The sequence below is a fragment of the Apus apus genome, chromosome 1 (genome assembly GCF_020740795.1).
Source record: "Apus apus isolate bApuApu2 chromosome 1, bApuApu2.pri.cur, whole genome shotgun sequence".
NCBI lineage: Eukaryota > Metazoa > Chordata > Aves > Apodiformes > Apodidae > Apus > Apus apus.
Window position 1 is genome coordinate 109,639,622 of NC_067282.1, and position 22,560 is coordinate 109,662,181.

Here is a 22,560-nt window from a genome sequence, read left to right on the forward strand (position 1 = left end):
CAGTGATCTAATCTTTTCCTCTTGAAGGACACTTTCACACTTACTGAAGGAACTTGTAAAAAGGCTAAAATGGATCTTTACTGCCTCAAAGTTACAAAAAGGTCTGTCATGAGCATACGGGTAGCACTCCCAGCACTGTGTTCTGGTTGTGTTTTGAGAAAGGACTTGTCAGGATCCCCATCACAGTTCTGCTCAGAATTTGGCCAGGCAAGATTGCTGAGCTATGCCTGGGCTGTTCCAGACAGGGTCGCCATCTTGGTCAAGGTGTGAGAAACCATGCAAATAGATACCTGTAGATAATCTGTTGTATTTACTTGGAACTCTACTGGGGAGGGTGGTTTAACTGCAGAAGCTGAACAGTAGTTCTGGTGTCAGGGCTAGAGAAAGAAGAGACTTGTATTTTGAGGCCAGAAGATTAAATAGCTAGCAAAACTGACAAGATGTTCCTTGCTGCTATTAATTATTTACAAAAAAAGTCAATTACTCTGGGTTAAAAATATACACTAAAACTTTGCCCACTGAGTACTGTGGATTTTATTTACAGTTTCATGCTGTATACTACTTTTAAGCTGCATCTCAGCCATCTACCTCTCCTGATGTCACTGCTCTGGCATACTGCTCAATGATTGTGTCTTATTCCTGTGCTCAGATGGACCAGAGGTTTACAGTTAAACTGCTGTACAGTGACAAGCAAAGTTATTGCTGTTTTGCCCAGCAAACATGTCCAATGCATTGCTAGGGAAGGAACTCTGACATGCTGTGAGCTCTTGAAACAGCCCCCCATTTTTAACAAAATGTGTTCATTTTTACATCCAGAGGATGCCAAAGTAGGTTAGGATGCCAAGAGCAGGAAAAACGGTGAAGAAGGAGGAGGTACTGCAAGAATTTCTGTCAGAGGAGGTTCAGGGGAATCTCATCAGTGAGTACCTGAATGAAGGGTGCAAAGAGGAAGAGCCAGGCTTTTCTCAGAGGTGCCCAGTGATGGGCCATCCCCAGGTACACTCACTGTTTGGCTTGTGATGATTGCAAAATACTTCTTGTGGTTTTCTTCCCTTGGTTTCCTACCATCCTGCTGTATTTGCTTCAGAGCTCCCAGATTAGTAGCACTTGAGGATCTCATGGCCATCCATCAATTTTGCTAAGTCACTTCTGTTTGTAAAATTGTCCAAAGAAACAAGATAATTTAGGGGGTTTAGGATTTTTTAACAGCATGCTTAGGGTCCTTTTGGTTTGCTTTCCAGGTTTTTTGAGTCTCATTACGTCATGCTTCCAGAGTTCAAAACAGAACTAGAAATTTATTTTCAAAGAGAAAACTGGAATCCTCAGGACATAATTTAATACCAGAGGAACCTTTGGAATCATGTTATCTCCTCAATGGGAAAAAGTTATTCATGTTTTGTTTCCCAGAGTTTTTGTGTTCAGAAATAAAAATTCAGTTCATTGTCTTTTAACACGGCCTGCAGATGTCCGTCATGAATCAAAAGTCTCCTCTCTACCACTCAACCATTCCTCAGGCCTTTGCAAGCCAAGGAGAGATTTCCTTCAAGTTCTCAAGTTCAATGGTGGAAGTGAGGAGAAAAGCAGACTGGAGAGACTCTGCTTTCTAGATGCCTAAGAAGCTTGAAGATATGCTTTGGGAGATTGTTTTTAGCAAGTAAAGAACAGAACAACAAGTGTTTCTGCATAAACTAGTTAGGAAAAGATTGTGTTTCGTGGTTTTGAAAAGTGACTAATAACTGCAAAACAAACACTGAAAAATCAGAAAACACTTTGTTCCAAGGCAAACTGTAGGCATGGATACTTGAATTTTTTCAAAATGTAAAAAATGAAAAACAAGTCTTTTATTTCCAAACTGTGTCTTTAAGCAAAGTGTTTATATTACTGGAAGAGACTAGCACAAAGTAATAACTCAGAGAACTCTCTACTGATTTTTTAGAACATGAGCATGTTATTTACCTGTCTGCCTTTGCCTTACTGAAGAGTTTGCAGATATGTAGAGATGAATAGGCCTTTACACATAGATAAATTTGAGCCTCTCACTTTAATTAATGCCCTTTAAATAGCAAAATACTTCCCAAGCTAGCAGTGTGGTCCCACAAATCTCTGCTACGTCTTTGAAGGAGGTATGTCAGTTTCTGGGAAAAAGTTCCAAGTATTTTGTTTGAAACCTGAAAATGCTCCTTTAAAAAAAAAAAAAAAAAGTCACTGCTATTTAATAACTCCTCTCCTGTGATCACTCAGTTGATGATTTGGAGAAGATGGAATGAATGAGTGTGAAAGCAGCATGAGCGAGACCGAATAGGAGAGTGATATGGAGGAGGGCATAAGAGAGAGCCTGATGTGCACAGGCTGCAGCGCCAAGAGAGACCAGTGCTGGTGCCCCAAAGCCATGGAGCAGTTTCAGCAGCTCAGGGATGTTCTGTACATAGGTGATGGGGTGGTGGCTGTCACTCAGAACAAGTGGATGATCTGGATGGGGAGCAGCAACAGGTTTTCTAGATATCTGCAAACGGGACGAGTTATGTATGAGGTCCAGCTGGGTCACAGTACTGAGAGGTTGTGGAGTCTCCATCTCTGGAGACATTTAAAATAGGTCTGGATGCGTTACTGTGTGGTCTACTGTAGGTGAACCTGCTCTAGCAGTGGGGTTGGACTAGCTGATCTTCAGAGGTCCCTTCTGACTCCCATTATTCTGTGATTCTGTGTGATTCTGTGAACTTTTATTGTCAGATTCTTTAGTGTAGAAACCCTTATGTTCTCATCAGTGCTGTTCCTGATAGGTTTTTGTAAGAACTAAACTTTTTAGTCAATTCCCTAAGCTGGAAGCTATTTCTGGGTTGACATCACTCCGATGAAACTCAGAAAGGGAGGAGGCTTCCTGTAGATACAAAGCATGGAGAGATCAGTGAAGTGAGAAGATGGGACACAGTCAGTAGACTTCTCTTGTTTATCTCTGCTATATGTATTAAGAGATAATAGGAATGAACTGCAGCACTAAACATTAAGTAACCCTGGAATGTATCCTCTTTAAACTCTCAGAACAGGATAGCAGGAATCCCTAAAACTTCAGCTATTTGCTGTGTGAAGAGATCCTGTTATTTTGAGAAGGTCCAGTGACTTAAATGGTGCTTATTCTGAGACCCATGCATATGAATTAATGCAGAACTAATTGTAACCAGGGAACTGTGGGCATTAGAAGCTGTCTGAAGAGTGGCAAAAAGATAGTCCTGATCACCATTAAAGAGTTATGAGCGAGATGAGAGCGATGCTGTTTCTCTGTACCTGGGAACTGTCCCACTAGTGTAAGGTGTGCCTGGGGCACTCTGACACTGTAATGACAGGCGTCATCAGGAACCCAAAATAATAAGTAATTCCAGTCTCTCTAACCTTAAGCAGTTAAAAAAGTGTTCAGCACAAAGGTTTTCAAGTGTCTACATCAGAGTTAAAAATCTAACTGCGTTTGGCTACATGAAGTGCAACTTCCTACATTATTAACATCTCGGATAGTTTTATCAAATTTACATAAACTGTAGCCAATTAAGTTGACAGTATGATCTGAAATATCACAGCTCTGATGTGATAATCGAATGAATTTTCTTCTAAATTTAGTGCCTCATCATTTTGTTTTATAGTTTTTATTCATTTCATTTACTAGAAGACTACCTAATTATATTTTCACAGCCTTATGCTCAAGTACCACATAATTTACTGCATCACTTTTCTTTGTCATCTATTGCAGAGATGTCTAGATACCACACGAGCCTTGGGATCCCCAGAAGTGTCATGGCCCCTACTCTGTACTTGGAACTAGGTCTGCTTCAGCCACCAAATCACTCCTCCTGTGCCTTGTTCTGAAAAGTGTAGCACTTTTTAGTGCCAAGGCCACCTCTATTCCACACTTGTTTGCAAATTTATTCTGAGAATAAATAACATAGTACAATGGTAGAGCTCAACATACATAGGTAGAATATTGTATAGAGGTAGAGCTCACCATTACAGTCATCCCAACATCTGTTGCCCAGTCGGCAGCACTGAGGAAATATCATACTACAGATGTTACCGAGTTTTGTTGTCCCTATCTGCTGCTCATTTAACCTCCTAATTCCACTTTGACTTGCAGCAGCAGTCTCAAATACTGTATTTCCATGCACTAAGAGAACAAAGTACACAGCATAAATAAACACTTCCTCTGGGAATATGTATTGGTTTTACTCTCAGCATTGGACAGACTTTATTTTTCACATTTGATTTGCTGCAGGTTGTAGCTAGTTGAAAGGAAACTCAGATGAACTAACCTTTAATTGAACTTGGGAACAAATATAAAGTCTGGTTTGCTCTCCCACCATTTAGTGGTTATATTAGTATGACTGTGTTTCTGACCACAGACAACTGAGCTCCATGTACAGACGTGGATTCAATAAAAGCAGAATAAAACTCTCAGGCCCAGTGCTCAGAACTTACTCCCCTGCTTTGGTAAAGTTGCCATAATATTGCTTTTAACCCAATGATTCAGTTATCCAACTGATAAAAAAATAAATGGAGTCCTTCAGCTCTTAGCTCTCCTGGGTCTTTGTTCCTGTTTGTTGCCTTGGAGCGAACCTTGTCTTAAAATTGCTGTTACTCCTGCACAGTCTTACAGAGCCTTTCATGGTACAGAAATGGTAATCTTGGAGCAAACAATAGCTGTGGCCCTGAATGCACTCAGGGAAGAAAAGGGTGGTGGCTGTCCTTGCCCTGTTTCCCAGCAAATGAACCATGGGAGAAACAGGATAACTGGCTCACGTCTGCTGCCACGTTAATGTGCTTTAACAGCGGTGGTAGCAGCAATACCGGCGTGCACAAGGGGGGATCAGGGCTGGCAAAATTGCTTTTACTGAGGAAACTTCCAAGAACAAAAGAATTCCCCCCAAGCCAAACTGCTGCTGCTCTGAGAGAAGGACATGATGGCAATAACTAGATGGTGTTATTTCAAGGCTTTGAAAGGTGCAGCCTTTATATCTAAGATGAAAACAACACAAAGTGTGTACTGAAATGGAAAAAAATACATATCTGAAGACCTGAAAACAAATGTTTGAGCTGAAATAGGCAGAACACAAGGAAAAGCAAACTTCCAGTTGTTTCTGTGTTTGCAAATCATGCAGTTCTTGAGTGCCATGATCTTCCCAAAAACTGTGAAAGATCAGGACAGAGTATGTCCTCTGCTGTACATAGCAGTTCATTAAGGATCTCAGATCTCTTACTTTTGAGTTTCTCAATTTCCTTGGTTTTATGTTTTTAATGAAAAAAGTTGAATTGATCTGCCTCTTCAAGGCCTGAATGGAAGCTTTCATTTGGGAAGAAAAAAAAAAATAAAATCTTTCTCCCTTTTAATTCTCAAGACAATAAGAGACCTCTGTGTGAAGACAAGATGCATATCTTCAGTTTGCTGTCCATTTTGCTGAAAGTGAAGTGAATTCAGACAGGCATATCTTACATGTATCCTTTTTTCTTCTTTTTTTTTTTTTTCAGTTGAAAAACTTGGGGCCTACAGGAAACTACAGGGACTTTTTACAAGGGCTTTTAGTGAGAGGACAAGGGGAAATGGATTGAAACTGGAGGAGGGGAGATTTAGATTAGACATTAGGAAGAAATTCTTTAGTGTGAGGGTTTTTAGACACTGGCACAGGTTACCCAGGGAAGTTGTGGAAGCCCCATCCCTGGAAGTGTTATAGACCAGCTTGGATGGGCCTTTGAGTGACGTGGTCTAGTGGGAGGTGTCCCTGCCCATGCAAGAGGGTTAGAACTAGATGACCCATAATGTCCCTTCCAACCCAAAGCAGTCTATGATTCTATGATTAAGCCTTTCACTCAAAAGTACTAAATTAGGCAATGATGTAGTATTGCAGTCCTTTTTACTCTTCTCTTATTTTTTCTTCTTACTTTGGGCATATCTGGGAATAGATATGCTGTTAGATGTGTGAACATTAACTTCTGGGGCAAATCAGTTCTGCTTTTTTTAAGGAAAAGCTATGTGGTGTCTGTCACGTTACTGCAGTTTAATGCATTAGTAGACAATGCCTGAGTCTCTTTTGAGCATGTGCATGCTTCAAAATCTTTGACAAGCCAGTAGAAAGCCTCAGTGAAGATGTTAATTTTCTGCTTCACATGCATAAAGAGAAAGAGGTTAAACCTGTCCAAACACCAGAACCCTGCTGATGGCCAGTAGCTTGCTGGGTCACAGAGCAGCTTGGTCACATGTCCAAATGTGCAGTTATTTGCAGTTTGGTTAAAATTAAAGAAATCTGTTTCCCTAAGGCAGGATGAGAAATAGAGGAATTAGATCCAACTTCTCAAATGCCTTTCTTCAATAGGCACCATGGAGATGGCTGTAGACTGGCTCCCAGAGAAGCTTTTGCTGATCTGAGGCTAGAGGCCTCAGTTTTGAGCTGAAGATAGACCATCTTTCAGCAAAGCAAAGTCCTTGGGACCCCACCTGCAGTGAGAGTTTTGACACCTAACCATTTCTGTCACGGCAAACCTATGGTATGAAAATCATGTGCAAAGGCATTAGGGTGCCATGAGACAATGGAGAGCTCCTTGACGTTCCTCTCCAGTGGCTGGGATTTTATTAACAGCACAGATATCAGATACCTTTTGGGCAGAATGATGCAGGCAGGTGTTTCTGGTAGCTGGGGAGGATCGCAGAACAACACATTGCACAGCTGTGTATTCATTTGCCTCAGAGAGGCACTACAAGCCTCTGTCGTGGAGGTGGTGCTCTTGCATGAGCTACCAGCGAATACAACTGTCTGGACTCCACCTTCAGTTAAGCACGCACTGGCTGGCTGGCTGGACCATTAAATGAAGGGAGCTGAAGTGTCCCAGACCCTGGGGGTAGGCAGACAGGAGTGCAGAATAGGTGGTCCAGAGCCTATGGCACTGCCTTCTGCCTTGATTGCCATGTCCTGTGGGCTGAATCCAGCATTGTCTTCTCCTGGCAGAGTCCATCAGCATTGCTCAGGGACAAGTCCTAGTGCCTCTCAAGAAGAAATGGGCCATAAGGAGACCTACAAAGTTACAGAGAGAAGAAACGGCCTTGCAGACTCCCACCTCACCTATAGTTTCCAGAGTCTCTGATCCCACAGGTCCATTTAGAAACCTGCTGCTCTGTAGAAACCTGCTCTTCTTGCATCTCAAGAAGATGGTACTGCATAAGGTGTTAAGAAACCTTGAACCACTTCTGCAAGCAGCACTATGAAGCTCGTGTGGAGAGCTGTTTCAATACAGCTAATAGAAAAAAAAATGTCTTCCCTGGGGCTTCAGCAATATCCTGAGTAGAGCCAGAAGCCATTTCCCCTCACACCAGATTTACAGTGTGAACTGTCTCATCCAGATTCCCACCTGAGTATTTTTTTAAAAACAAGAACAATTTGAAAACCTGCAGGAGAAGAAATGTGATGGTGGCCCCTCCCTTTTACCTTGGCTCAGCAATTATCACACATAGCCAGCCAGGATGCATGAATAAAGCACATCAATTCCTTCTTCTCCTCAAAAAGGTTAAACTCCACATTTCTTGCCTCTCTGGAAATTGCAGACTACTTTGGCAGGGAAGACCCTTTCTAGACTTTGAGCTAGAGCTAGGCTGCTGTGCAGAAATGAATTAAAACTAATCTGCAGGCAAGTGAGCCTGACAGCAGCTGAGCAATGTGGAGCTCAGCTGGCAGTAGGGAAACCTGTTTCCATGTGCGTGTGGATTGCTGTGTACCTTGTCTAAAGGCTAATTTGTGTATCAACAATTTCCTCAGGCTGGGCTCTCAAAGAAACCAAGGTAGCTGCTGCTGTGTTTTTGTACGAAGCCTGTGCGATAAGGTAGGTGCCAAGGAAGAAGGTGCCTATGGAAATCCACCAAGTTTCTGGGTGCTGCTCATGGTGACATGTTTCTCAGGTACTGAGCTGAACAGGTTTATCAAAACTCAAGTATTTGTAGATGGCCATGAGCACAGTTTGAGGTTATGGTGTAGATGGACCACCGGTTTGATGTTCACAGTTTTGGAGTTAAGCACCTAAGTCCCATTTACATCTTAGGCACTCTGTTCCCTCAGTGCTAAGGAGCACAATCCCATTGCCGCTCACTGGGAGCTATGCTCCTAAGATGCTCAAGGGCTTATCAAAATCCCACTCCTAATCTGAATATGCAAATTGATTATTGTTCATTGTTAAGCGTGAATGGGCTTCTGTGTCCTTCTGCTGTCAGATCCAGGTCTTAGGCTGATACAGTTGTGTGAGTGTCCCAGTAGGAATGTGTACATTCTGAGAAGAGCCTTTCTGCAGTGTTGAGAAAAAGACATAGTTTCCACAGGAATTGTAGACCATGTTGGTTCAAATTCAAAACCAAAAAAATTGTCTTGGATGCATGTTTTTCTAGCAGCCCATGATTCCTCTTACCTTTTCTGTTTTGTTTTGTTTTGTTTTGTTTTGTTTTGTTTTGTTTTTTTAATATATATTTCTCTGTGGAGAACATACTCTTTTTTCAGCTTGTTTAAACAACTTTGTGTGATGAAACAGGGTGTCATGGGAAAGTTTAGCTCTCCCATCTATCTTTCACACAATACTAATACCTCATTTCTAAATGCTCGCCTGTCACATATTGCAGAATCAATTATTAAGAGTAAAGTCTTGTACACACAACATGCTGTAACATCTTCATTTACATTTTGAAGAAATCTGTTTATTCCGTGGGAAAAAAAAAAAGGGCTTACATTTGAAGCTCTAGTGAATGAGAAAACCCTACAAACACAACAAATATATATTGGTTAGTGATGTGAAAGAACTTAATGTATACTGAAACTGTATGTGTCAAACATTGAGCAACTCGACAATAAGCTTTGGGAAGAAGAGACAATTAGCATGCTACCTGCATTAGCTTTGAAGAAGCAAGATAATGTGAGGAATTAAGCATATCCTGCATGGGCCATATGTCAGAATACACAGTTTTCTAATACAGTCAGTTATACATCAAGTTTAAATAGCAGCCTGAGTATGAGTTTTTGCCTTCATGCTTATCCACCTCTGAAGAGATCTTGTTTATGTACAAGATGGCCGTCAAATTTCCTGAGCTGATTAAGATCTCTTGCTTTTCCCCAGCAAGGAGGCCACGAAATTCGGGACAAGAGTGTTAAATATTCAGAAGAGGCTGCAGATAATGTGAATTAGGAAAGGACTCTATGCTGGGATTTGACAGCAATCACTTTCTTACCATTCTTCCTTTTCCTCCCATTTGCTGTGCTGTTTTTCATTGTATTTTGCTTCATATGAAGTGCTAAGCATTTCAAAAAAGTATTTGCAAAGTGCACAGACACTTCATAGTCCTAATTTGAATTTTTAAAAATAAAACCATAGCTAACTCCATCTAATCTGTAACTATATTTGTAGGGATGTGACGTTTGCCTCAGGCCCTCTCTTTTTATTGTATATGCTAGAGTTATATTGAAAGAAAACAGGTGGATTAATAGTACCACAATTAATCACAGTTCAATTGTATGATAATATTATCTGTAGGCATATCAGATGTACACTGTATTTATATGGAACAACACTTGTACTTTATGAATTCTGTTCAGAAGAGCCATATGGCCAGAGAAAGTGTCATTTTTAGAAACTGTAACTAGCACAGAGAGTCAAACGTGGTCTATTTGCAGTACAGCTTGGGTAAGGTGGCAGAAAAGGTAGAAATAATGATGAATAAATTTGGTAATGCTGACCAAACAGACACAGCTGAGATTTCTATTTTCTTGCTTGGAGAGGAGCCCTCCTTTCCTCTAATGCATTAATAGCAAAGAAACCGATCTGACAGAGCTTAGCCATGAGTATTGCTTTGGGAGCAGCAGCACTTGGCTTGCCCCAACACCATCATCCCCACACTAGCCATCCCTGTTCCTGCAATACAGAGGTACTAAAGTGGTGAGAACCACACGGCTCCATGCCAGCCTCCCAGCTGAGGAGAAATAACCTCCCCTGTCCTTGCACCTTAGCCAGGGCTGCTGAACATCACTTCAGCTGCCTGGGATCTCTGGGCACATATCCTCTTTTGTTGAAGAGCTGCATGAAGCAGTGCAGTTCGCTTTGCAAAGTGCCCGAGTGCCAGCGAAATATCCGAGAAACCCTGAAAACTCCGAAATTACAGCAGAGCTGAGGCTGTCAAACAAATCCAAGATCCTGGCACAGCCTGTTCTGGGGTTTAGCTCCAGGCAGCTTCTGAAGCGAAGCAGGACAGTTCTCTGTGTCACTTGCAGCTTAGTTCTGCAGGGGTGAGCACAGCAGACGAGGAACATTTGCAGGACAGCCCTCACTCCCTTGGCTGCTGGGGTGGAGGGCACAGGGGCTGCAAGTGGCATGGGAGTGCCACAGCTACTGGCCACTGGCCACCGGCCACTGGTCACCAGCCACTGCCATGCCATGGCCCCTGGGACAAGGAACTGGACAAGGATTTCTTGGGTTTTAAGTGCCGAGGAGCCTTTGTCTTTACCAGCAAGGATAAAGGCTCAGGGTATAACTGCTCTCTGTACAACAAGGATTTATATAAGTTAACCTGCTGTACTTGTTCCTTTTCACTATAATAGCAGAAGCAGGTAGTCTGTGCTGCTGCCCCTCTGAGTTTCCCTGGCTACCACAGAAATGTCTTTTTTTTACTTCCCCCAACCTCTTCTCAATAGAAACATAAAGGAACTCTGTGTCCTGCAGCTCCTTCAGTCATATGAAATGCTAAAATGCAAAATACTATTTTCTGACAGTCATTTGTTTTCTTGTGCTCACTGAGTTTGTAATTAAGAAAGACTATTTTTTTCGAAGTATTTTTTTTTAAGATGAAGTTGTGGTTTTACCAACTCCACTTACATAATGATTCTGGTAAAGAACATTGCCCAAAAGGTTAACTTGTAATCTAGTTGCTTTAAACCCTGGGTTGTTAGTAAGGTTTTAGGTGAAGACTTTTTTTGTTTGGTTGTTTTGTTGTTTTATGGAAGAGAAGGGGAAAGAATTGTTATAGAGAGAAAAAATCACAGTCAAAACAGATATGCAAATACTGCACCGTGACAGTAACTCTCAAGGGAAACTAGAGGGCAGACTTCTAAAATATTTCAAGCTCCAAAGATGCAGCTGCCTCATCGGCTTCCTCAAAAAAAACCCCATTACTTAACTCCTAGGGGTTTTGCTTGTTTAACCAGCTAAATACTTTCAAAATACTGTCCTGAGATGGCTCGGGAAGCCTATTGCATAAAAATAATAGCGTGTCAGCAGCCAAGCAGCTCCTATTGTAAGTCTCCTAATTATTACACCCAATATAACTGAGTTGTCATTTCCTTATCCCTCCTTTGTCCCAAAGTTGTTGTGTCATGAATTGTGTCTTATTGTGTACTGGAAATCACTTTGGACTGGACAGGGTTTTAAAATTATTATTACATGTCTGAGTATTGCTTAGCATCTGCATGGGGCTTGGCTTCTGACCCATTCATTGTGGGATGTTTACAAAGTCATTGCAGTGGCACAGGAAAATGAAGAGAAGTAGATGTCATGGTCAAACCAGCAAGAAGAAAATTAAATAAATAGAAAATATACTTCGTGGGGTTTTTTTTGTTTGTTTTTTTTTTTTAACTTCTCATGATCCAGTCTTTGAGTCTGGGGGAGATGGAGCACACAATACCATTTTTAGGGCTTGGAGTTGACAAAATGAGTCTTGAAGTATCAAAGTGTTTGGCGTCAAGCACCTAAATGAAGGTGAAGATCAATGCAGCAGGAGACTGAGATGAGGTGGAAGCTGTGAAACCAGTTTGGTCATGCCAATTTTATGTTACACTACAGAGCTGGGTCCTGCCCTCAGCTGTCACAGAAATAGCAAGGGTAAAATAATTCTGTTTAATTAAAAAAAAAAAAAAAAAAAAAATTTCTCCACTGATTTGTAGAACTATCTCCAGTAACTTCTGGATGTTAGAAGTGTTGAGCAGGAATTAGAGTTTCCAAGTCTGACAGAAATCATCAGCTCTTGGAAGCCCCTGTCAAAAAGCTGCACCAGCCTCTTGGCAGGCTGCTGGGGAGCCAGCATGGGGGCTGATAAGAAACTGCCCAGATCAGTCATGCTCAATGTTCCATGTTGCATCAGGGGAGTTGCTGAAAGCAAGATGTTCCAGAAAAAGTTACACTTGCAAAGTATAAACCTTTCCCAGTGGAGAAATGTTCCGTCAGAAAATGTTGGACCAGTTTGACTCTTGGCATACTCTAAGGTACAAGAGCTCATTGCATTTTAAATAAACTTCAGCAGCCTCAGCCCATGCCAACTTGCAAATAACAAGTCAAGCAAACTTGATTTTTTTCACTCATAATTGTCCAACCTAATAATTCTCTTGTCATTTTCTCCTTTTGCTTCACTGAAGAAAGAAAGGTTGTGTTTGAAGTACACCAAGATGCTGTTTGCTTCTAGTTTCATTGCTCTGGAATCTGAAATTCATAAACAGTCATGATATAAATATATATAGCTTTCATCCCAAATTATGTATGTGCAAATGCCACCAAAATTCAATTACCTTCAGGACACACATGAACAGACTTTGTTTTATAAAACATTTTTGTGACATAGTCCTTTCTAAAACCAGCATGAAATGCACATTTTCTTCAGGGACAAATGAAAGACAAAGTCTGCCTTGCCAAGGTTTGAGCACATGGCTTTTGAAACTCTAACCAGTTAACACCTAATGCTTAGACCTTTTCCCTCAAACATTAAAGTTGTATGAGCGATGGAGAGTATTTGCAATGAAAAATGAATGGCAGAGCTAGCAACCTGGCGGACACGTGAGCTCTGAAGAATAACAAAGCAAAAATGTTCAGACAGTGTTCAAGTCTGGTAGGAACTAAAAAATCAGGCAGTATGGAAGCTAAGGGGGAACTTTTATATGTTTGTCAGTGCAGGTGTGCTAAAATACTGTACAGCCTACCTTATATTGTATGTTACCTGAAAAACATGATTTATAACCATTTTCTCCTCATCATCTCATATCTGCAAAATTACGTGTGGTTACAAAACTAACACAGCAATGATTCATCTTTTGTACATACCAGTACATCTCTGAAGTAATCTACCTCACATTACATATAGGGAAAAGAAATTTGGTAGGTCTATCTTAACTTTAGAATATTAATAACCACTATTAGGCTACATTTTCAGTCTTAACTGATAAAGTGATGCTTATGTGAGTCATTTGTCAACTTAATATTGTTTTAATATGTGCTTTTTATCATTCAGTTCCTCAGCTTTTTTGAAAAGGAAGAAGCCACAGACTCCACAAATGACAGAAATGCTATTAGTGAGGGCACATACGTCTAGAGTCATAGAAATAGCAATCTGTCAGATATTTCACTTTTCAAAGCCTTTGCCCCTGCAACTCTACCATCTTCTGAAAAAAAAAAAAAAAAAAAAAAATCATAATCCCTCCTTGAATTGTTTTTGTTTTAAAAATACCAATATTAAAAAAAAATCCTTCTCAGCATGTAAAGGCCATGAAGATAGCAGGCACTGTTGTTTACTGCTGGGCGTGCATCTCTGGCGAAAATGCCTGCTTATCAGGAATATTAAGTGGCAACCAGCATGACACTAACAAAAGACATGAGCATTCAGGTGTGAAATCAGAGAACCTTTCCAGCAGCAGCATTTTACTGAGTGATGTGTTGCATTCATATTTGTGAGAAAGTTTTGTACATAACTTAGAGTAAAGCTCTAATTTTTGCTTGGAGAGCTAGCATCAAGTAAAGTGCCAATGTAAAAGAAGCCCAGGCAAGAGCTTTCCTCCACAGTCTGTTCTGTGTAGTAAGACGATTTACTTGAAAATCATTGCTCATAATTTAATTATGTAGCACTGTTATGAATTTTGGAGTTCATATGGCATGAAACAGCACTATCTTGAGGGTGAGAGCCCACTGCTACAAAGGCTTTTATTGCACTGTTTGAGGGACTACAATAAGACTGCTGGAAGGATTCAACTGGAAGAGTCTTTACCTTACCATAAAAATGTCAGTAAAAACAAGGTCACTTTTCTGGAACTTTTAGCCTCCCAAAGTCAACAATTTTTCTGGAAAAACAAAACTGGTGGCCTGAATTTTCAGTTTCCTGAGAAAGAATAAAAATCTTTAAAATAAATCAGGCACTTTGCAAAAAGCTTTGTTTTTTCAGATTTCCAGCTTACTGACAACCCCAAATAGCAAATAACATTTCTAAGTACTTCCAACACCTGTTGTTCAGCAGCTTCAAACCCTTGATGCTATGCATCTGGTGCAGACATAGGGCATTAAGGTTGTTGCAAGGTTTTATAGTCCAAGCTACTAGACCAAGGATTTACACGGTTGTGAGATGCACCAGCAAATGTCCTCCTTCCCTCAGAGTGGTGGCTGACCCATGCAGCTTCTGTAGGGTGCTCTGAGCTGAGGGCCTGGCCAAGGCACACAAGGCTAGTAGTGTGAAACTTCCACCACAGTAAATGGGACTGCCAGGAGAGCAGGCAGCAAGGTTCTGAGAAGTGCACAATACCTTTGGCCCCCTGCTTGTGCTGCCCTATGTGGGACATGAGAGGGTTTGACTTTTCAGAGCCATAGTGCTTGCAGTGGATTAGCTCACCATCTAACCCAAAGGCCCCTACATTCATAAGTCATTTTTGAAACAATATAGGAATTCTGTTTTTTACCTTAGTAATAATTTGACTGTGTTTAATCTAAGCTACACCGTGTCCTGCCAGTAGTTGTGTTCCTGCTTCTTGTACTCCAGCTGCAGACATCTGTGAGGCATTTCCCCTCCCCCCTCAATTTATCTCTGTGGTGGGCTACCAAGCACTGACTGTAGGGAATCTCTGTAGTGAGTGCACTCACCACCATATACATTTTCTCCTAGCTGGAAACTTTGCTTTCAGAGACACATCCTGGTTGATAAACCCCAGTCACGCAATTAACTCTCAGCAGGTGCATTTCATATTGCATCGATGAGTGACTCCTTACAGAGCCTTCTTCACCTTCAGTACAACAAAGATGTCCTGTTGTTTTAAATGGCACAACTTTTTTTTACTTTTCTTTTACTAGTTAATTGTTGCTGGTTTTTTTTCAGTGCTGGATATTTTATCAACAATTATTTTATTTCTAATAGTGCTTAGCCTGGCCCTTCTGTACATATATTTGTTCTGTAGACATCACAAATCCCAGTCCATGGAAGGACTTAGCAACATCTTTTTCTTTTCACAGTGCACCACCACTCAAGTGTGTTTTACTGGCTCTTTATTCACCCTATGCCTGCAAGCTGCTAAGAGGCTCTGTTTACCATTGGAGAAATCAATAGGACTCACAGTATCTCAAAGGAGGCAATAAGCACTTTGCAGAATCAGCTTCTAGGCCTTGGCTTTCTTACTGATGAATTTGCTACAATAATGATTCCTGAAGTTTCACCATATCTGTTAGCCTTTGTCTTGAGAATCTGAATTGCTATGATGTGGAATGAAAATGAAATAAAACTAAACCATCCCAGAAATCCCTTTCTAATCTCAGTGCCATAATTTTTTTCCTGCTTAAGTTCTTTAAGTCATGTGGCTTCTTTAACAGACTATTTGAGCATCGCTGTTAATATGATCAGGATGACACCTTAAAAAGGAGACCAAGCCCTTGAGAGATGGCTAGACTGGGAATCAAATGCTTTTTTAAGCAGAGGTGGTATGGGTGAATGTGAACAGTTTAACATAAACTCAGAGTACAATTTTTACCCTTAATTAATTAATAATTACAAAGAATAATAATTATAGGCAAACACCCGTATAAACCTAGCAAGGCTTAGTAAAGTGCCACAGAGGGAAAACTTTGTTTTCTCTTCAAAAAGCAGTAATTTCAAAGGTAGTAAGCACCATGGTAGCGTTTTCATTAACAGAGGTAGAAAGAGCCACTGCAGCTCCTTATTAACAACTTTAATCATGCTGTTTGGTATATACTGCTCAATCTTTCCTTCCCGTTACGAATCACAAATGACCTCACACATTCCCAAAGTAATTGAAGATGGGTCTGCAAATTTTTTTATGGAATGACACTTCAGGTTATGGGAAGTTGGAGGAAAAATGTTGATGAAAAGCACAAATTTGTAATGAAAACCTGAATTTAATGAGGTAAACATGTTCCAGCCACTGTGCTTTAAGACATGTGAACTGTGAAGAGAAAATGTTAAAGGTAGGTCCAGAAAAAGTCACAGCTGCAGTAGCAATACCAATACCAGAAAGTATACCAGTTAGTAGTTTTTTTTTGTAATACCATTTTGAAGTGTTATGCATAATCAGTCCTAAAAAATGCAGTCTCTTTATGTACTGCTCAGATATGAGAAACTTCAAGATGTTTTACCAGCTTTAAGAAACTGTTGTTTTTTATCCCTATAAACAACATATTTATATCAGAGTTTGTAGTGAATCTATAAGCTAAAAAAATGTGTTCATTAAGGTGCTGCTTCATGCAAATAACTAACAGCCCATCACATATTGTCTTAGTCAGCTTTCTGATCTCAGCCAAGAGATGCCCAAACAAAAAACAATGACTGAGGAGACAGAAAAATTCAGAACGCATTTCTATGCTCTAGGAAGTGTAATGTTTGTACCACTTTATAAACCCTAAAACTTTTGAATTAGCACTAGTCAGGAAGTAGGAACACTTGTGGGAAGAAGTTTTTTCTTTTTCTCTGGAAACACTGAAATGTGAGGCGTTTTTTCACTTTTGAAACTGCTGCTAGTCACGACATCTTTGACTGTTAGGAATGACATATTTGGGTCATCTATATCTGGGTTCCACCTAACCAAGAAAAAAAGAAAGGCAGTATAACTCGTGTCAAGTATCATGGCTTTATGGATATTAGGGCTTTTCAGAGAACAAAAAATTAGAATTAGTGTTCTTTCAGAAATTTTGGAAAAAAAATTGATTCAGACATAAACAAAATGAGAGGGTTGGCTTCTCAAGAGAAATAAATTCTAAGGAGAAATAACTTAGAAAAAATAGAAATTGTTCAGTATGATTTTTCCCAACTATTTCAGCAGCCTTAATCTTTTGAAGCTCTACTCTGGGAGTGTTCTGGGAAGTGATGGCAGAATGGGCACTTGCCAGGTGTGTTGGTGGCTGCCCCGAACTCATCATTCTGGACATAGAGACTGGGAGCCCTACAGGCTCCAGCTCTGCTTAAGGTTTGCAGGGCTGCCTTACCCCTTACTGCAAATCTGTAACTGGAAGCATGAAGATACCAGAATCCATGATCAGCCTTGAATTTCTAAGGGTTCCAGAGCCTCTACTGAGAAGCCAGAACCCTGAAGTCCACAGACAGAAGTAGAAATCCTGCAGGTTCCCAAATATAGGAACTGGTTTGCAGAACATGGCTTGGACCCTCAGTGACCTGCTACCTTCGCTTGGCTCTCTGGTTCATGGCAGGGAGGGACGCTTGAGAGAAAAAAAAAACAACTAATTTGAGAAAAAACTTTGAGATGTTGTACCCTGAGTGAGACAGCTGCACTGTTGTCTTCTCAAGATGAGAAGATGCCTGTAGCTGGATAAGTCTCTTGTCTGAAAATTTATAATAGAATTTTTCATTTTGGATAATACTTGTCCTAAAGATGAGTGGAACCATCTGAATTGTTGGATTTTAGTGTTGTTGCATGGTTAATCCAAGGAAAAATAACAGGAAATATTGGTCTTTCATGGAACTGATAGACTTCTGTATTACAGAATACTTAGCCATTTGCTTTAGAAAGTTAAAAAACATCTGAAAGAGAGAAAGAAGCCAAGCTGATGCTTCAGCTGGTGTCAACCCGGAGTCTGTGCACAAACCTCATCACAGATAATATTCACACGCTTGCTTTTTTCTGGTGTTCTCTTGTTCATGCTTATTAACTCTCTGGGAACCACCTGCATAAATCAGCCGTAGTTGCAGCCTCCAAATAGCTAAGGGAACAACCTAGCAACCATGCAGTACAACTGCACTGAGTCAAAAATCCTCCAAAGACCTTCAGGCACATACTGATAGCTAATCTGTTTTTTTATCACTTAAACTGTTATGGCAGCCATTAGGTCAGTACAACATCACTCTTCTTAATTGTGTTATGTTGGCTAAGTACCCAATTTATACCTTTCAAAAGTGCCATGGATTTGTTCCTTACTTGGTGGGAGATAAACCTGCTGCCATAACATATTGATCTGAAAGGCCTCCATTTGATAGCTGTCTTCATTCTTGTGCAAGTTTCTTTGCTGACAAAGCTTTGTGTCAGTGTAGGTAACAAGAAATGTTGACAACAGTATGACAGGAGGAATGTTTTCACTTGCCTTTTTTTTTTGCCTTAAATAAAAGGTCTATTGTAGTTGACTAGACAGGACTCAATTGCAGCTTCCCTGTGCATGCACTGCTGGACTACAAACAGTGGAAAGGGTCAAAACTGTCCTTAGTTCCCCTTGTCATACTATCTGAGGACAGATGTAAGTTAATTTGAGGAATAACATATGTATGAGATAGTGAAACTTACTTTCAGTAATTTCTTCTTGGTGAAGACAAGTAAAATTCATTATCAGAAAGATTATTTTTGTTTTTCAGTGGAAAAAACATCCTTTTGGGCTGACATTCTTTGTCAGACAGAACAAAAGAGTAACAGTTCCAACTTTTTTTTTGTTTTGAAAGTCTGTGTGTATATGCACAACCTGAATCTCAATTTTTAGCTGCTTATCCACGTATTTCAATTGACTGTAGGTAAATTACAAAAAACCCCAACAAATTAAAAAACCCAGAAATTATTTAATCTTTCCAGTATTTCACAGAATCATGGACTGGTTGAAGTTGGAAGAGAGCTCTGGAAGTCATCTGATCCAACACCTCTGCTCAGGAAGGGCCACCTAGAGCAGGCTGCCAAGGACCATGCTCAGAAACTAAAAATGAGAGCAAAGATATTTTAAAAGATGATAGATATAGATAGATATAGATACATAGATATCTATAAAGATATAGATATAAAATATATATGAGAGATGCTCAGATATATGAAAGTTGCTATTATTATCCTGACATAAATGTAACAAACACTTTGAAATTGTTGACAAAAAAACATTCAAGAATGCAGAGTTTAATCCAAAGTAGGATTTTCCATTTAGTCAACCAGACTAACCACTGGGACGGAGTAAAAGCATGAGCTCCTCTTTACAACCTAAACCCTGTCTCTCATGTCCCATCACAGTATGGATCTGTTACCTTGGAGCACATTTATTTGCCTTCCTACTTCTTCCACTATCTGTGTAGACAGTGATACTGTATAAATGTTAAAGCAATTGCACAGGAGAAGATGATCTTTGCAAATGCTGCCCACTGAAGGGAAGTGAGGGCAGACAAGTTAAAGCAGATCCCTTGGCACTTCAGGTTGCTGTCTGTGGAAGGACAAGGCTTTTACCAGGTGTTTAGGAGAATTAGGGAGCTAAAGGAGATAGTACAGCTTTATTTCAAATTTCAAGTTCTCTAGACTAATCGAAGAAGACATGTCCCTGGATTTACTTTTTTCCCAGATTTTTATTCCTGAAGATCAGCCTGTTTGTAATTCTGGGCTAACTCTGTTTCAGACTAACGAAAGTTCATGAACTCTGTCCCCTTCTCACCTTACTGAAACTGATACCCTTTTCATTCCCAGGGTGTTATTTGCTAGGAATTCCCAGATGTCATTTAAAAGTTGTGGGAACTAAGCTCTTTCCTGGGTCTCCTAACTCCATAGGAAGTAATTGCCTTGATTTCCCACTTGTACTTTTGAAGAGGCATTTTTTGACCCTTTTAATTAAAAATTTTCTGATCACTGCAAAATTTTGTCCAAGTAGCCAGGCCTGTTATACAAGTGTAATGCCCACATTATGTAATTGATGCTTTCATTTGATTATAAACTTTAGAGTTTGCATTATTTAACTCGTACTTCACAGCTTGGTTAAACAGTGTTGTAAAGAAAAGACCCAGTTCTCCAACTGCAACCCTCCCCTTCCTCTCCCAAGTAGAGGCCTTCTTCTGCCTTTTCCTAAATGCTGCATATATGACTGTGATAGTGATGAGTAAGAGATCTATAAATGGCTTCTGGTGTGGAGTAAACATCATGTGATCATTCACTTTGGAAGCTTGTTGAGTGGGAGGCATTTACTGAACCATGGTGCACTCGCTATTATCACTGATTTTCTCTGAAGTGCTAAGGGGATATGTCTGTTTTCTCCTTTGTAAAGTTGCTTCTTATAAAACAGGCTGCCATAATAGAATCTTAGGGTTAAATGTATAAGGCTGGAAACCCTTCAAATGAAGACAAATTTTATTTAACCTTCAGGTGATTCATGCATGGGCTTTAATTATGTATTAGCTCTGAATGTGGTCATTTTGTTGCATATATGGAGATACAGCCAAAGTCTGGATTAATTTGATGTTTCATCTTCTTTCAGCTAACACGTTGTATAAGAACAGAAAATACTGACAGTTGGAATTACTGATGCTTTTTTTAGACTAAATCTTTCATCCGCTTGCTGTTAACCAGTTTGTGCATATTTTCAGGGAATAAAAGGGAGATGCAGCATGAAAAAACTAATGCTGAAGGAAAAAATGTGAGATGTGCAGTTATTTTACTTAGATTTGTTTTTAAAGTTGCACCTACATTGAATAGCACAAAAATTTGAATTATTTTTAACATAGAAATAGCCTTTGCTTTTTCCCATGGTTAGAAAACTCAAGGAACCAGTCTTTTTGTCCCAGAAGCTAACACTGGCATCTCATTGCCTGCAGTCACAGCCCAGTAGATCCTCAGACATGGAACGAAGAAAGCCTTGAGAGCTAAAAAAACCCTAATTCCATGATTCAAGAAAAGCTCCTAAGCATGTGCTTATGTCCATTCATAATCAGGACAACATTTAAGTCCTTGCTGTCAAGGACATCCTTTTCTGTGGGTTGGTTTGTTTGTTTGTTTTTTTTTAATGGCAGAGTGTTGTTCAGTAAAATAAGGCTGATTGGAGATGTAAGATAGACGCTGGAAGATAAGCTGCAGCAGCTGAAAGAATAACCAGAGAACATAACTGTGAGGGTTATTAATGTACCATAAGCAACCTATTTTTGAGTTTACAGACTCCCATTGATCTCTGGAGGAGTTTGAGCTCTAAAAATAACGTGCCTTTAGGAGCTGGGAGAGAGAGAATTGAAGCTGGCCAGAGGGAGGTCTGAGTGGATTGGAGCATCACAGGGAGATAACAGAGGACCCACTGACTGCAAAGGGAGTTCAGGTAGCAATTATAAGCAACCATAGAGCAGTGAGTACACCTGAGAGACAGATAAAATTATTAGCAGGTGTTCAAATAGCACTGCTTGCAAGCAGTGTGCTTTAGACAAAATTTGAGAAGAGTAGGCTTGATTTTTCTCTGCACCCAAGCATGGAGGCAAGGCTCATCATTTTGACAATTTGGTTGCTCCTGCATTTGGATGGCAAGTAGCAACTAGAGTTTCTATGGCTCAGTTGTGACTTGGAGAACTGGAGACAGCAGACCTTTTGGAGGGTCCACTGCCTAGTGAGAGTCCTGTGACAGGGGAGGGAGAGGAAGAGAGGCACTTGCATGGCTGGCTGGGATATGATGCCAGCTGGGGCCTTCTAACTCTGAGGTCATAAAGGTATTAAGTGATATTAACACTGAGTTCAGTGAGAGCTGGGTTTCAAAGGTCTGCAATTTATGAGAAAAGGAAAGGAGGACAAAGGAATATTTGAAGAAAAGGAGTGTGTGGCTAAAAGTAATCCCAGCAGCCAGATTATTTGAATTATTAGCAACAGAGTAATACAGCATATTACACCTTGTTCTTTCAGTTTGTAATCTAATTGACAGATCCACAGCAAAGCAGAGACAAGTAGAGATTTGCACCTGGCCCATGAATGCACCCTGGCCCTCATGAGTGGAGGACAGCTTCTCTTGAGATCAACAAAGGCTCTTCACAGACTCATAGACTGGCTGAGGCTGGAGAGCACTTCTGGAGACCAGTCCAATCTCCTGCTCATCACAGGGTCACTGCTCAAGGACATGTTCAGTTTTTTAATATCTCCAAGGATATATTGGGAAGAAATTCTTCACTATGGGGATGGTGAGACACTGGAACAGATTGCCCAGGGAAGCTGTGGATGCCCCATCCCTGGAAGTGTTCAAGGCCAGGTTGAATGGGGCTTTGAACAGCCTGGTCTACGTGGGAGGTCTCCCTGCCCATGCAGGGGCTTGGAACTAGATGATCTTTAAGGTCCCTTCCAACCCAAACCATTCTGTGATTCTGTGATTCTATGAAGGAAAGAGACAGAATTACAGAATTCAGAATTACAGACTCCACAACTTCTGTGGGCAAGCTGCTCCGGTGTTTGACCACCATGACAGTAAAAGAGATTTTGTTTTCTACTCACATGAAATTCCCTGTATTTTGATTTGTGCTTGTTGCCTCTTGTCCTGCCATGAGGTACCACTGAGGAAAGTCTGGCTCCATCTTCTTTGTACCTTTATCAACATGATCCCTGGGGGCTT

The 22,560-nt window shown here is 40.4% G+C and overlaps 2 protein-coding genes across 14 annotated transcripts in view; one reads left to right on the top strand and one right to left on the bottom strand.

Annotated features, from left to right (window-relative positions):
* Nucleotides 1-22,560, bottom strand: part of CNKSR2 (connector enhancer of kinase suppressor of Ras 2) — a 475,055-nt gene that overhangs the window by 205,343 nt on the left and 247,152 nt on the right. The gene's annotated exons all lie outside the window — the stretch shown is intronic.
* SMPX (small muscle protein X-linked) overlaps nt 1-22,560 on the top strand; it is a 52,830-nt gene that overhangs the window by 15,391 nt on the left and 14,879 nt on the right. For 3 of the 12 annotated variants that reach the window (XR_007888451.1, XR_007888449.1, XM_051608984.1), the window contains one exon: nt 1,242-1,451. The exons of 7 other annotated variants lie outside the window; for them this stretch is intronic. The gene's annotated coding sequence lies outside the window, so the exon portion shown is untranslated. Of the gene's footprint in view, nt 1-1,241; nt 1,452-3,739; nt 4,568-15,249; nt 15,533-22,560 lie in introns of those variants that run through there. 2 more of the 12 variants (XM_051608982.1, XM_051608983.1) reach the window with 2 other exon arrangements.